A 16,832-nucleotide genomic window follows, 5' to 3' on the forward strand; every position below is an offset into this window, starting at 1 on the left:
CATGTCATCTGACCATCATCTGAGTGATTTTCCTGTTACAAAACTTTTCTCATCTTTAATGAACTGAAGTAAAAGATCCAGACAAAGAAAAGAAAAGAATAGTTTGCCTGTATAATTTATTAGGAATCTTAGAGTAAGAACTGGAAAATGTCATGAAATTATCTACCATATTCTGAAGAACAGCCTCTACACTAACTAAAATGAATTTGCCTTGAGCACCAACACAATAACTACTTAAGCCCAAGTTAAATACACCAAAACTAGTCTTGAAATTTTAGTTATTTCATATTACATCTTCTAAGGGATTTAAAGCTTAACATACCACCCAAAATCCCAAGGACTAATCAAATCAGTGACTGCAAAGCTGATGGAACTTACTGGAATTTGGTGTTTCCCCAAAGTTAACTCCATAAGCATAGAGATCTATCTCTTCAGTCAACAACACACCCAGAGTGAGGGGCAGGGGGGCATCCACTATGCCAGGCCCGGAAGGAAAAGACCACTGATAGGAAAAGGACAGGACACCCTCAAGGGGGACAACTTTCCTTCTGTCTCCCTACCCTGTGACAATTCAGCGCTCTCGTGAAGGAACACAGCTAGTCCTCTAAGCAGAGCTGGGGTCCTCTGGTCCTGGGGTGCTCACTGTCCTTGGTGTATCAAACAACACTGACCAGTCCAGAGAACATTCTCTGCAGGAGGCAGTCGGTGTAGGGACCATCAAAGACAGACAGTCTGGTACTGAATTCCAACTCAGTCCCTCACTAGCTGTGTCACTGTAAGCCTTAGTCTTCTCATCCATGGAATCTCATCTGTTTCACAAGAGAATTTGAGATAATATAAAAAGGTGTAGGAATGCATCTGCTATGAACAACTCCCATTAGTGAGCACCTATAATGGGATCCCGCATTTGCATTGCCAAATTGGGGTGACAGAGAAGACTGTGGTCAGAGAAGAGAACAAAAGCAGCCAATCTACACACAGCCATAAGCCTGCTTTAGCCTAAGTGGCACTTGACTCTAACCAAGACAATGCGCTTAAGACACACAGGTTGGGGAAATAAATCCCATCATTTCCCTGAAAAAAAAAAAAAAAAACCAGCAGGCAGGACTCTTCCGGTATTTCTCCCCATTTCTCCCCAAAATAAACATTCTCTCAATTAGAACAGATCCTGGTACTTGTTCTACCAAAAACAAAAACCCTATAAAGCCCAACATCTGAAACAGACCTAACTCCAGGTCACAGATTACCTGTTGCAGAGGTCAGGCGGGGGCCACGGGCCCTTTTTCACCTTAGGTCAGGCTCTACCCACGTGAAGTCCAATGTTTATCTCATCTATCTTGAGCAGTTCAGTTGACAGATCTAAAACATGCCCCATAGCAGGCTTGATGCTTGAGCAATGGTTTGAAGCCTGAGTTAACCTAAGTCATTAGGACAACGTTGATGCACCAGCGTGGGTTTTTTCCTCTTTTCAGAGTATTTTTTGAAACTTATTTTTAGTTCAAAGAGGGTAAGGAATTGCTTTCTGGCTCCATCACAAACTCTGAACACCATTTTACCTTAAAGAACATACTAATATAAGAACATATTAATATCTTACTTCCACGCTGATGGTTGCCAGAGCAGGGAAAGATGAGTGAAAAAGGTAAAGGGAAATAAGAGGTCTGAATTTCCAGTTAGAAAATAAATAAGCCATGGGGATATGGGGTATAGCACAGGAACACAGTCAAAAATAGTACGCCCTGGCCAGGTAGCTCACTTGGTTAGAGCATCATCCCAATGCACCAAAGTTGCAGGTTCTGTCCCTGGTTGGGGCACATGCAAAAATCAAGCAATGAATGGCATCAATGAGTATAACAACAAATTATCTATCTCTCTCTCTCTCCTCCCCCCCGCCTTACCTCTCTCCCTCTAAAATCAATTAAAAATTTAAAAAATTTTTGTAGTAACCACATGGTGATGGATGGTTACTAGACTCCATATGGTGATCACCTAACTAGGTATGTAAATGTTGAATCACTCTGCTGTAAACCTGAAATTAATATAATATTGTATGTCAGTTATACTTTAATTTTAAGCAACTTAAGTTTATGATTCCAATTCAGAACAAAACAATAACAACTGTGAGCAAAATCACTATATAACTCAAGTAAATAAAAGTCACTCAGGAAAAGAAAAGTAATAGCATTAAGTATGCCTCCCATCTGAACTCATAGCCACCACTTTTCTTCTGCATTCATCCTCTACTTTATCAAAAAATTTGCCTCCACTGTTGAAGAAAAAAGAGCATAGACAAAATATAATTTAGATTTCACAACAGAAAGGCAGTAAGCAAACTCAAATATGTACTGAATTTCCATTTATTCAACAAATACTCATTGGGCACCTAGTGTGTTAGACTGAGAGTAAACAAAGATGAATAATTTATAATTTCTGGCTTTAAGAAATTCATAGCTTAGAGAAGATTCTAAAACATGTATCTCAGAGAACATACAAGTGATACATACAAGGTTTGGGAAAGGGGCTAAGGGAGTAAGTACCCTGGGGGGAAGGGAAGGCAGGAAACATCAGGGCAGGTTTGCAGAGAAAGCAATAATTAACTCGAATGTTGAAGGTTCACTAGGCGCAGGCTGAACATGAGGCAAAGACGTGATGATATGAACGAATATTGCATTTTCAAGGACAAAAGGGCGTGATATGCCTGGAGCATAGGATGCTATGCAGTACTCACAAGTGAGAAGGTGAGGAGACTGAACAGGCAGCAGAGGTAAATCTCTGGAGATCTCATGTGCAGTTCAGAGGTCTTGGGCCTTTGTCCAGTAGGCAATAAATTGTCAAGGAAGGCTTTTCAGTAGATTTGTTAGTTATATACTGTGCTATAAGGACTGTGTTAGTTCAGTTTATACACCTTATATCAGTTCTTACAACATTCCTAGTACGATTCGACTGAATCACACTGAATTTAAAGAAAACCATTCTCCCATTCCTAGTTCCTTGAAGCAGGGTTAAGAGATAAACTGAAAGGACACGCATCTGTGAGCAGGGAAATCAGGAGACTGAATGTAAACATCCAGAAATAAACTCTAAGGGTGTAAATGCCAAACCTATCACAATGACAGTGGAGTGGGGAACACGAGTCAAACACATTTGGGAGGGAAGACTGCTAAGATGATTGCCCCCCGCAGCAGCACCCCTTAGTTTCTGCCATGTAGGAGAAAGCACCACCCCCAGGGATCACACCACCACCTTGGCTAGGAAGAGGCTCACAGAGCAACCGATGCTCCAGGCCACTCCCGAGCAGTCCCAAGGAGGCCTTTATACCCCACGATGGCCACCAGGCCACCAGGAGATGCCCTAGGGCTACAGAAAATCTGAGGAGACTTTTGCTCACCTTGACCACCAAGTCAACAAGAGCTGCCACAAGGTCTTCACCCAGCTTCCTACGAGACATCACAGGACTAATTCCAGCATGCCTCACAATACCCTTTACCTCAGAAGCCCAATCTGCCCCATTTTTCGCCTTCTCCGCCCTCCTCCCGCCCATTCTGTCCTCTGAAACTCAATATCCCCCCCTCCACAAACTCCATATTGTTCTCTCCCCTGAATGTTCCTTTCATTATGCAAAACCTGAAAACAGAGAGAAGGCAAGATTTAACCTGAATTTTGAAGGCTGAAGCCTATTAACACTGTTTTTCCAGCATTCCATCAAGGGAAGATTGTTTATACACTCACATTTAAGTCGGATGTTCAGCCAGTATAAATAGGGATGGCTGTACCAGCTGCTGAAATATCAAAACGTTTCTGAACCAGATGGTAAGTAGATCCTTTCCTGAGACGGTCCTATGATTCAGTGAGTAAAGAGTTAATGCCTAGCTGCACAAAAGGCACCAGCACCCTGCCAGAGTAAAAGCTTGCATCAGGTGATTTCCATTCTACTAGAGTTGTAAATACTTTGAGTAACACCCTAGCTCCTATCCCAAAAATCCCCCAGGCTGGAGACAGATTAAGTGTCTCTCCTTTTACCTTCCAATTTCTCCTGTATCCTCTTTCAAAAAATATTACCTTTTTAAAGTTCATGTCACTCCACTTCACGGCCGATTATCCCACCTCACTGTCATCCACTCACCTACTGCTCTTTGCCCTCATTCACTAATGACCTGAGCAGCTGGCTGTTTCCCATTCCAAACTGGCACCTCTCTTCACCCTTGCTGTCTTCTACATTTCCATGGAGCCTCCAATTCCTAAACCACCTCGCCTCTGATGATCTCTTTGACCTCGTCTCAGCCACCCACTCTCATTGTTATAACCTCTCTGAGATGACATCTTGATCACCTGCACCAGCTCTGAGACTTCAAGCATCCCACACTGTGAACCCCCCTTCTCTTCTTCCAGATCATCTATTCTGGGATTCCAGCATCTTCGTGGCAGTATCTGCTATCCAATCTACTGACCCTACCATTTCTTCCACGATTACTTACACCCTCATTTTCATTTATTGAGTTTAGGGTCAAGATCCGTCATCATAATCTCTCCTTTGTAAGCACCCTTAAGTCCCTTGGTCCCCTCTTCCTGTTTCTCAATTACCTGGCTAATCCTCAAATTAAGCCCAACCATTTGCCTGCTCCAAGCCTCCACTTAAAGAAATGCTTGGAGAAAAACACATAACCACAACTAGCCTCAATTCAAATTCGTGGCTGCAAATCTCTAACTGGCACCTCCCAGAGATGTTACAAAATAGCCATTGCAAATCTTTTTTCCCCCCAACCAGTTTCACCCCTCCCTACCCCAACATTATCACACTTTCTTGGCAAATAAAACTCCATCTTCCCACCACCTAAACCATGACCTTTCAGTATCCACCTAGTCTCTCTGCAGTCCTTTTTTTTTTCATTCTAAGATTTTATTTATTTATTTTAGAGGGGGGAAGGGAGGAAGAGAGGGAGAGAAACATCAATGCCTGATTGCCTCTCATGCACCCCTTATTGGGGACCTGGCCCACAACCCAGGCATGTGCAGTGACTGGGAATCGAACTGGTGACCCTTTGGTTCACAGGCCCAGCGCTCCATCCACTGAGCCACACCAGCCAGGGCTCTGCAGTCCTCCTTTTTACTACAAATGTAACCACTAACCTCTTCATCTGTTGTTGGGAACTGCTCTGCCTGGTTTCAGGAGCTGTATCCCCCTCATGGCTAAGGCTGAGTGAGTGACCTTGGGACCATAAGACACTAAAGAGACAAAGTTTATCCCTGGCAGGGGCGCTGCCCCTGCTCCTTTTACTTCACCCTGCCTGGCCCCCAATGCTTGATCTGTTAGCCAATGACAAGTAAGATTCCTCAAGGGGGGGATGACCTAAGACAGGCACAATCATGGGGGACCCCCCAGGGAAGGACTTGGGGGCTACAGAAAAAGGAGGTGATGGACCCTCACCCCTCAGCTTTGACATAGCCTGAGTCTTCTTTCTGTCTCGGAGAAGTCTCCTAATCTCTTGGCTGCCTTACTTCCCTTTCCTGACTTAAGCCTCAAACAATGCCTTAAGCCTGAAACAATGCTGGAGGTGGGTGCCACCCTGTGCTGGAAAGGGCGGGTTCCCTGGGACAACCAGGCCCAAGAAAGAAAATGTAAAATCCTGTGAAACCTACTTTGCTAATACCCTCAATTTAAATAATAAGGGACCAAGCAGGAAGTGAGTTTGTTGCCCAAAATTGTATGGCCCTTTAGCTATCTGACCCTGACTCAAAACAGGCCCTCAGAGTTCTTTGAATGCTATCTATTATTTAATCATTTCTGCCTGACAGTGATTGATGAGCTTTTTGTATACACCCTGCATTCCTATGCAAATGAACCCAATAAAAGCCTGTCAAGGCAAGGGTCAGGGTGCTCTCCCCTTGAGAGAGAAAAGCCCAGCCATCCCTTTTCCTCCACAGGACTCGGTAGTCCGTGTGAATTTGTCTCGTATCTCATCCATAATGCCACGGACACTGTGGGCTGGTAGCTGTGTCAATCTGCGCCCTAGATCTCCTCACTTCCTGACTCAAAGATTCATACCCCAACATTGATACATCCCTCTCTCCTGTCTTCAGCAGTTTTTCTCTACTTAAACTCATGCTGCTGTTACTCTTTGGTGCTGACACACTCTCCCTTAACCAAGATCTCCTTCCAAGAACTTTTCCATTTCCAGATTCTCTTCACAACAAAATTTCCTTAAGGAGCTGTCTGTAAGCACTGTCTCTACTTCCATAATTCAGTCTAATAACTTTTTATCCCAGCCTCTACTTAAACTGTATGTTGTCCTGTTAAAACCACAAACGGCCTCCTTCCACCAAATGCAATCGCTACAACTGACACATCCCCTTTAAAAGATATTGGAACTCAACTTCAGGGATGTCACCTCTCCTGATTCCCTTCCTTTCACACCAGCAACGGCTCCTCTTCTAAGTAATTCAGTCCTTCTAGTGGCCCCCTTCCCCATCTGTACATTCTCTGTGATTACATCCATCCAGGATCAAATACAACCTATACACAAATAACACCTAACTCTGTATCTTCAGCCAAAACCCCACACAGAATCTCCAAACTCAAACTCCACTTATCCAACTGCCTGACATCTTCAAAGAAATTCCCAATAAGCACCTCAACCCTAACACAACCCAAAACAGAATTTTATATCTCCCATCAAGCCTGCTTCTCTCCCAACTCTCCCTTCTCAGTTTATGGTCCAGCTCCACAAGTAATAAATGTAACCTTTCGGAGAGTGGGGAGAGATGGTGAATCCTGTAGTGACTGTGGGACATCCAAGTAGAAATGCCCATTGCGTCTGAACTCAAGGAAGAGCTCTGGTTGGTGATGCTGACTTGAGAAGCATTAAAATGAGATGTAGTAGATAAATTTGATGGTGCAGAGAGCATCTACAATGAGAAGAGAGTAGATTAAGGAACAGACCCTGGGAATGCCAATATCAAGAAGATGAATCCTTAGGAAGATCCATAAGGAGTAGTTCAAGAGAAAACCAAAGAATCACAGTAGTCTAGAGAAAGTTCAACTTCACAAAGGAGGGAATGAGCGACATCACAGAAATTTCAAGCAGTAAGATCCCATTAATTTGCCAGCTAGGAGGACACCAATAATCACAAGAACAGATTCATCTAAGGTAGAAGCTAAATTTCCAACAGTTGTAGAGTAACTGGAATGTGCAGAAGTAGAAAAACAACATAAAATACACTTCCAGGAAGCATACCTTGAAAGAAAGGAGGAAGTGAGCATATAGCAAGAGGGGAGGGCAAGGTGGAGAAAGAGATCTCTGGTTTTCAGTATGGTTTGTTTTTGTGCTGGAAGAATCTTGAGCATTCTTGTAAATATTAAAAATGCAGATGCACATGGAGAAATTTCATGGAGTAAGCTATCTGACGGGATGGGAAGTATTGAGGAAAGCATCAACTTTGGATAACTCTACCTCAACAATGGTAGTAACTGCCAGAGTTGGTAGACTCAGAAACATGGAAGGTGAGGAAAGGAGAGAAATTATCAAAAGTTGAAATATCTGTGTGTTTTTTTCCAGTATAATAGGATGCAAGAACACTGTGGGGGGTAGTTAATTCTTCACTAAAAAAACCAAATCCTCTTCTTCCTGGGCCCCGGGCTGGAGTACATTTGCTAATTTCCCTTTGCTAATAGGTGTGTCTATGCACCTGATTTCCTCCCAATGGTGAGTGGAACTGATACATTCATTCCAAGACAAAGCATTCAGAAAGTGGATATACTTCTCTTTCACCATCCACTAGCTGGATGAAGTTGGAAAAAAATGCCCTAGGGCAGTGATTTTCAACTGACATGCCACAACTATTTTTAAAACATGTGATACCTGACTACTTGGACCTCTTTCCTTTAGACTGTCAGATTAAAAAATGACAACAGCCAAGACAATAATAGTCTTCTGGTGTGAATGAATCAAAATTACACCTATTTTTTGTCAGATCAGCAAAAAATATATTTTTTGGTGTGCCACAGAATTTTGGTAATTAGTGTATGTGTACTGGGAGATGGACAAGGTTGAAAATCACGCTCTGCGGGATGGCAGTCGCAAAATACAAGGTTGCAGGGTGCCCCAGTCATGCAGCGGAGGGAAGCTATTCACCACCAACCAGGACATGACCTGCTGTGTTCGTGCTTTAATCTACTTTCATGTCTTTCTGTTATGATAGTTTGGTCTGTTCTAACCACCATCAATTATTTTCTGATTTTAAAAAATGCACAGGTAGGGAAAAAGGGTCAAAGAAAATGCCATAGATTCAGAAAAACTACGGCAAGAAATGGGAAAAGACACTGTCTAGGAACAAGTGCAAGAACTATCTTGTGACTGCAGCTGGAGAACATAAATGTGTATGTATTGCCAATTGGCATGAGTGTGTTCATTTTCCCAATATCATTCACAAACCCAGGTGTAGGCATACAAAAAGCAGATTGATATCAAATTATGGGTTGTTTCCACATCTGTTAAGACTAAAGATGATTTTAACAATGTCACAGACTCCTAGAAGTCAAATGAAAAGGACTATTATTTTAGGAGGGCATACTGTGCTATGCATCCAATGTCTGAACAAGTTCAGCATCGCAGGCGGAAACTGCTGAACCAAAGGGTAAAGTATTCGAAACTGGAAGTGTTAAAAGGTAAAGTTCAACAAGGACAGGAATCCAAAGAAGTAAAATTCAAGGAACACATTACAGATACGCAAGAAGGATTCTCTCATGATTCTATTTCCTCACAGTTTTCAAGGAAGTTGACAGATAAAATGATGTGCACAAAGTGTTTAGCATGGTGCCCAGAATACAGTGATTACTCAATAAATAATACTTATTACTATTTATTATAATAAAAAGATAGAGTTGGACTAGCTCTCTAGCCCCCTTCCTATTTTAAAATTCTGTGAATCTCTATTTTTAGATAACTATCCCAGCTATTTAATGGTGGGCTAGAGTGGGGTAAAGGGGTTAATACTAGCAAATATTAATGAAAGAAATAAGGGAAAATAAACTTGCTATGAGAGATCCTACGCACATAAGCCAGGAGGGAGATCAAGGAACAAACACAGCATCTTCCAGGTGCAGATGCTACATCTAGAGAGGCTGAGAGAAGCAAATCCCACACCCAGGTAAGTAAGAGGGAAAGTTGGGGGGCAGCAGTGAACAGAAGCCACTGGCCAAAACTGCCTCCCCCTTGGGCAGGACAGAGTAACAGAACACCCCATGCTTTCTGTTGGGCTTTAAAAGACCAGTCACCTCATTTTACAGAGGAAGGAACTGAGCATTTCAGAGACTGCCCAAAGCCACACTTACATGGCTATGATGTCACTTCAGGGATGCAGAAAAGCAAACAGTGCTCCCCAAAACTTTTCTACCTAGCCTACATAAATGGTTCCCAAGGTTTTGCTCCCTCAGAATCCAGAAACTTTTCAGAAGGTGGCAAGTTAGTTTTTATCCATCATCTTGTTATGACTTTATTTTCTGGATTCTTTCTTAGGAGACTGGATTAAGTGGGCAGCTGGGAGAGAAGGGAGAAATGAGTGAAGTGGAGGAAGAAATGAGTGAAGTGGAGGAAGAAATGAGTGAAGCAGAGAGAGACTAAGAGCTCTGACAAACGGGATAATATATGACCTCCTCATTTGTACAATCCTTCACTGACTTTCAGGAATTGCTTGTATAACTGGCTCAAACGCAGTTTTCCTCCCCTCCTCCTAAATATCCCTTAGATATCAAACATGTGGGGAGATAGGGGAGGCCTGAAAAAGATAAAGTATCCAGTTTAACTGATTATCTGAGATGCACCTGCCTGTGTGTTACCTAATGTCTAATCCATCCAACTCATTTCTATCACTTATTTGAGTAATTAAGTGATGAGTGAATTATGAGATAATCATTCATTCAACAACTACTTACTCACTGCCCCCCCCCATGCAATACACATGGGTTGGGCATATGAGGTGTACAAGATTGTGTAAGACCTGGCTTTTGGTATGCATGATATTCTGTGGGAAAGGAAATGGTGTATGTTTAATTAGCATACACAGAAGTAACTGTGAGACTTGTGAGTGGCATAAAAAGTATAGTTGAAAGATTTAGGAAATGTACATACTCACTGCAGCATTATTTATAATACCCAAGATGTGAAGGCAACCTAAATGTTCACTGATAGATAAGTGGATACAGATGTAGTATACATTTACGATGGAATATTACTCAGCCATAAAAGAAAAAGTGAAATCTTGCCATTTATATAATATAGATGGACCTAAAGGTATTACACTAAGTGAAATAAGTTAGAGAAAAACAAATACTACATGATTTCACTTATATGTGGAATCTAAAAAAAGCAAACAAAATAAAAAGAGATTCATAAAAACAGAGAACAATCTGACGGTGGCCAGAGGAGAGGGGGGGTAAGGGAGTGGGTATAACACGATCCCCTCAAGGGGAATATAGTCAATAATACTGTGATAACTTTGCATGGTGACAGATTGTTACTAGACTTAGTGTCGTGATCACATTGTAAGGTACATATAAATGTCAAATCACTACATTGTACACTTGAAGCCAGTATGTCAACTACACTTAAACTTCTTAAAAAATAGAATTTTTTTTAAGACAAAGGGGATGACAGTGGAAGACCAAAAAGAAAAAGAAAAAGTACATGGCACTTCTGACTGGGGCTGTGGGGCTGCCATCATGAAAATGGCAGCCAGCGGTCAGCACATCCCAGGACTGGTGGAATTCCAGAGTGGTAAAGTAGGAGGAAGGGCACTGGCATAGGGTCTGCAGGAAGAACAACACAGATTAAGAGAATTCCAAGTAGTCCATTTTGGCTGAATCACAAGGAGGATAAAGGAAGAAACTTAAACTTGGGGAAAGACTGGGGAAGTCCATAAATGCCAAGACAAGTACTTAGAACTTGATCCAATAGGACAGAGTGAGCCACGAAACGGTGGAACAGAGAGTGGTAAGATCAAAGCAATTCTGACATTACCACAATGAAAAAAAATCCTTTCTTTATTCCACTTAAATAAATAAAATGACTTTTGAGAACCTAGTACCCTGAGCTGCAGTATTTTTACCACTTTTCAAATGCACTTAGATTATTGCACATTAATGAAATCTTAATTGCATAAAATATTAACAAAAATTTTCCTAAATATTTACCTTGAACATACTTTTGTCCGTATTGTGTATAACCACTGGCAGAGGTCACTGCCAGACTTGGGTGAGTAATCAAGCTTTCTAAGCTGGGTCAACAAGTCATACTCAGAGGCTGTCTCATTAGACAGCAGCAGCATCTAGAAACCTCCTTTTCAGAAAACAGTCTATTAGTTTACGGGGTCTGTTTTCTCTGTTGTAATAAAGTTTTTCACATAATATAGGTAAGTAATCAAGTATGAGATTCCAGAGGACATATCACTATGTTAATATGAGGCTTGCCCTGGCTGGTGTAGCTCAGTTGGTTGGGCATCAGTCCACAACCAACTGATGGATAGGTTTGGTCCCTGGTCCAGGCACCTTCAAAAGGCAACCAATTGATGTTTCTCTCTCACACTAATGTTCCTCTCCCTTTCTCCCTCCCTTCTCCTCTCTAAAATCAATAAGCATATCCCTAGGTGAGGAAATATATATATATATATATATACATACATAGATATAGATATACACATGCTTAAAAATCTAAATTAAGCAGCAATTTAAAAAATCCCCACACATTAACAGTATCTCACTATTAAATAATAAATTACATCCGTATTAATATCAATTTGCATCAATGATTAAAAGACCTTCCCAAATAACATTTTAAAGTTTTGTTAATATGTATGTCACAACAAATTTTTATTTAGGAGCAAAATATTTTCTATTAATTTTTCCCACTAACTTTAGTAAATTAATAGGACCAAAGCTTGACCTGATTAAATTCAGAAATCATGTTTTGTCCACCACATAAATCATAACTCTAATTTTGAAAGAACCAACATAAAATTTTCAACTAAAAATGGAAAACAAGAGCACAAATATGATATAAAAAGAAACATTTAAATCAAGGAACCAGTAAGACCTTCCAACAAAAAATGAAAGTTCTAGAAAACAAGAAAAAAAATCATGGTCACACTCATGTCAGGACACAAAATGAGAGTCCTAGACAAACTGACCACAAGTATTATCTAAACATCCTCAGATATTCAAACCAGCAACTTCCTGAGTTTCTTTTTCCTTAAAAGCACCTAGGGTCAAGTCCTGGACAGATAATACAAGAACTGACCTCCTCTACAGTTGTTCGAGATTTCCTGGCTTACAGCCACCTTAGCCCTTGTCTTTCTTAGTTAAAGCTGAATCTGATCACTTCTGCCTTCTACATTTCTTTCCCCGACCATGTCAACAATCCTAAAGAAGGAAACATACAACATGCCCTTTATTAGTTTCCTCTTCCTATATGGCACACTTCCCAAGTTTTCTTCTTACTTCAAAGGTGATGGGTCCTGATGGAGTTATTACCTAAGTATTTTGATGAACACCGAAAACCACTTTGATAATAACTTCCTAGTTTAGTTCCATTCAGTCCTCCTCTATCTCCCCAAATAATAATCCTGAAGTTAGCCAGTTGTGGAGGTGCCAAACCTAATGAGTAGTAATGTTCCCTGAAACTTCAAATAAAAACTATATCCCATTGCACACAATTCACTAGAGTTAACAGGCCATCTGACAAAATGTTATGCAAGTAAAATGTTAGAAGTGGCAACTCTAATCCTGGGCTTTAAAACTTCACATACATAGTGAGAAGTATTATTTACTACACATACAGAGTTTTACCATAGGTTTCTAATATCCTTTTCCATAGAAAGTTAATTTTTTAAAGTATTTAACTGTGCTGGCTTTTTACTACACTGAAATACAAAATAGAAAACATTCTTAAAACAAAGATGATCTTCTTTTGCTGTAATCTTCAGGAACCTTTAAGCCTCCCTCTTGTTAAACTGACAGTCTCTTCACCACAGAACTGTCTCCAGTTCTTGCGCCCATTTTAACACCTCCCTTCCACAACCGCAAGAGTCAAAAGCCAACACTCTACCACTCGGTATATGATTAGGCAAGATCTTCTGTTAGTCTCTAATTGTTTTACATCTGTATGTTTTACTTTGTTAAACAAATTCAAACTTCTCAAAGGCAGGATAAACCATACATTTTCTTTGCCTGGCACTTGTTGCTATATAATACTGCACAAGTTCGCAGAAAACTTTATTAAGAAGCCCAGGGTGACATACATTTGATTTCTAATGCTCTTTCTAAAGTGGTGTTTCTGCACTTAAGACAACCTAGTGAGTTCAGGTATTGACAAAAGAGAATCACGTTTTGGAAAACCGAAGCAGAAACATCATCGCATTTAAAAAATAATAAATAACAGAGAAGAAATTAAGTAATAATCTAGAAATTACTTCCCTTCTCTAACAACCATAGCTGTCACTAACTACCTTCCCCACCTCCATCCCCCAATCACACACACCAAATTAAAAAGGAGAAAGCCTGGATAATTCAGGCACAACACGCAAGAGCTAAATTATCTAGCTAACTATATTCTTTGCCCAAATCTTCTTTTTATACGTGTAAAAAGAAAATATATAAGACGGAAGGAAGCTAATATTTTTCTACATTTTCCCAAGGATATAATTGAGGCTCAGTGAGTTTTAATAGGTTACCTAAGGTCAGAGTGTTCGGTTTTCTTCCTCCTACTACACTCAGCTATAGTTTGACGCAAAGTTTAGTCACTCACTGAGAAAACATTTACTGAGCACTTATTACATGGCTAGTCAACCCTCTAGGCATTAGAAATACAAGAGCGTGAGGCTGACCAAGTCCTCTCACAGAGCTAACATGCTAGTGAGGAAAGACAGAAAACAAACAAATTACAAAACTGGATAATTTGGGTGTCACAATAGTTCACCAACATGTTTTTGTACATTGATACTCAATATTTTTTTAAATATGCATGAGATTAAATGGTTGCAAACACTAAACGTGGAAGAGGGGTGTAAAACTCACTGACAATTGGTATCGCTGTGGCCCTACTGTCAATTACTACTGCAGTTTATAAAGATGCAATTACATTGCATCTTTATAAATCAGAGCGAGAGCCCTGGCTGGTGTGGGTCAGTGGATTTAGTGCCAGCCTGGGAACCAAAGGGCTCTCAGTTCGATTCCCAATCAGGGCACATGCCTGAGCTGTAGGCCAGACGTAGCTCTCACACAAGGATGTTTCTCTCCCTCTTTCTCCTCCCTTCCCCTACTCTAAAAATAAATAAATAAAATCTTGAAAAAAATAATAAAGGGAGAGAAAAGGAAGCACGGCTTTAATACTGTTCAGAATTTCTTTATAAAGTGACTATGTGAGACATCAGAATGAACAGCTCTACCAGCGTTGGTTCTCAAACCCCAAATTCCACCTTTATCCATCATTCACTAAGGAATTGGGAAGTTATGTGAAGAGTTGATTTGCAAAATCAAAGGAATGTTACAACTTGACATATGCCCCAGTGGGAAACATCGTAAGGTGCTCCAGGCTACATATGGTATCCATTGAGCAAAGGCATCCAGCTTTCAGCAGATGGCCAGCAAAACACTCAGCAGCTACCAGGAAGTGCTTGGCCCCAGTTTGGCAATTACCATTACCTTACACACTCCAAAAAGAAACTTCGTATCTCCTAAACTTGGAACACGTACAAAATTCTAACTGCTCCATTTTAAGCAGTAAAAATGCGTTGTAACTTGCTCTTCCTTCCTTCACAGGTGTAAATTGACTAAATTTGCTGTTAGCTACTTCTATAGCTGCCATGCGTGATACTTACAATATGTTGCGTAATTTGGGTTGGCCTATGCCACGACGACTTGGTGAGAATTTGTGTTTGTAAATTACTTTGGAACTCCTATGGAAGGCTGTTGGGGAGTGAAGGGTCTTCTGCATGAGGTGGAAGGCAGTCTGGACTTCATGCACAGGCTGTACCTTCCTGCCAACGCATGCTTTGCAAAACTCTTTTTTGCTGGATAGAAGTTACTACTTGGGGAGTGGAGGCTGTTTCAAGTTCATCAGCTTACGCCTTCCACTTCCTCCTAGAACTGTCAACCTTTACCACCTAAGGATCTCAAAGAGGCCTCAACGCCCTTCTAGACTTTTTCCCTACCTGGCTTCCGAAGACAGCGTAGATCCTCATCAGAGGAGCGACATCCACAGCCAAAAGTTTGCAGTAAACTTTCAGTTAGATACCAACCCTCCCCCCAAAAGTCCTGCCACTTAACTAAAGAGGCGAGTGTATTACTACACCCCACCGCCCCACAAAATGTAAACAGCTAAGCCCTAGATAAAAATGGGTCCCCACCTCTGTTGCTGGGGAAAAACTAAATCTCCAGATTCCCGCCACCACCCACCCCAAACTGGAGTCAAAGCGGACTGACCGGAATCTGAAAGGGACCTCTACAACTCTGGGGTCAAAGGGACGGGGGGGGAGGGGAGGTCCTCCCAAGGAACACACACCTGAAACTAATCCTGTGGCGCGAGGGAAGAGAGGGGCAGGAGCACCTGGTTCCTCCGGCCGGGGCAGAGTGGATCTCCCTCGGAATCAGAGCCTCGGCCCCAGGACTCGCGGCGAGGAGCGCGTGGATGTCACTCCCAGGCAGGCTGAGCCAGTGTAACCCGACGCGCCCGGCGCCACCGCGCCCCCTCCCGCCAGGCAACTTCCTTCCCGGGCTCCTCCTCCCCCCGCCCCCGAGGGTTGGCCTGGGTGGTGCAGACGCCGCTCCCGCGGGCTGGGGCCTAGGATCCTCCCCGGCGGGGAGACGCGGAAGTGGAGGCGGGAGCTGGGGCGCGGGGGGAGGGGAGCCTTGCGAACCAGCCAGCGGCGAGTAGCGAGGTCTCCGCCGCCCAAAGAACGTCACTGGACGGGGACTCGGGGACCAGAGGCTCACTGGGTGGGGTTGCGATGGGGCGGCTGCGCTGGCCTTCGCCCCAGGCGGCGGCTGTTCCTGCCCTCCGCCCTGCCTCGCCAGTCGGCTGGCCGGGCAGGAAAGCCTCGGCCAGACTAGGCCCGTGGAAGACAGTGGTGTCTTGTTGCCACGGTCCTTCACCTTTCGAGCCGCCCTCGCTACCGGCCCGGGAGACACTTGCCCACTTGCACGCCTGCAGGGTTGGCTTACCTGAGTTCTCGTCACCGGCCCACGAATCTAGCTTCCCCCTGCTCTGTAGGCAGGCTTCCTTGGGCCTAGAAATGCGACTGGGAGGCTGGCGACCCCCTGGGACCCGGCCGTCAGAGTTCTGAGCCCTCGCCTAGGCTCCCCCCGCGCGTTGTGGAGGCGCGCGTGGCCTCCTGACTCGCCTGTGTGTCAGCCTAGGGACCTGCAGCGAAGACCAAGCCCAAGCACCGGGGAGGCGGGGGGGGGGGGGGGGGGGGGGGGGGGGGGGAGGGGGGAGATGCTGAGCACGAGCTCCTCAGGCCCAGCCTTGAACAGGTGGGGGGAGTCCGTGAGCAATGCAGTTGAGCAGCTGGCTTCCCATTTGCACCCCCTAAAACCAACCTTGCCCACTGAGCATGCCCAGCTCATTTGTTGGAACTACAAGTATTAGGGTAGATGAGGTGGAATCAAGGAGGATGCAGATGGGGTTCAAATGGACTCCATTTCTTTAAGACAAACTTTTCTTCGAAGGCGACCTCTGGGCGTTTTACAAATATCATTTGTTGGAAAATACCAAGGGGGGTTGGAAAGGCCTTCCAAAGGAGGGCAGCCAAATTTGTTTGAACCACAATCACAGTGCTGGGGTTTT

General features: G+C 43.0%; 1 protein-coding gene across 1 annotated transcript in view; it reads right to left on the reverse strand.

Annotated features, from left to right (window-relative positions):
* The window catches only part of GPD2 (glycerol-3-phosphate dehydrogenase 2), a 140,150-nt gene extending 124,426 nt beyond the window's left edge, over nucleotides 1-15,724 (reverse strand). Inside the window, exon 1 of the mRNA XM_037027808.1 lies at nucleotides 15,549-15,724. The gene's annotated coding sequence lies outside the window, so the exon portion shown is untranslated. The remainder of the gene's footprint in view (nucleotides 1-15,548) is intronic.
* Nucleotides 15,725-16,832: the final 1,108 nt, after the last annotated feature.

Source organism: Sturnira hondurensis, unplaced genomic scaffold (assembly GCF_014824575.4).
Source record: "Sturnira hondurensis isolate 20B ecotype Veracruz unplaced genomic scaffold, ASM1482457v3 Scaffold0019428, whole genome shotgun sequence".
Lineage (NCBI taxonomy): Eukaryota > Metazoa > Chordata > Mammalia > Chiroptera > Phyllostomidae > Sturnira > Sturnira hondurensis.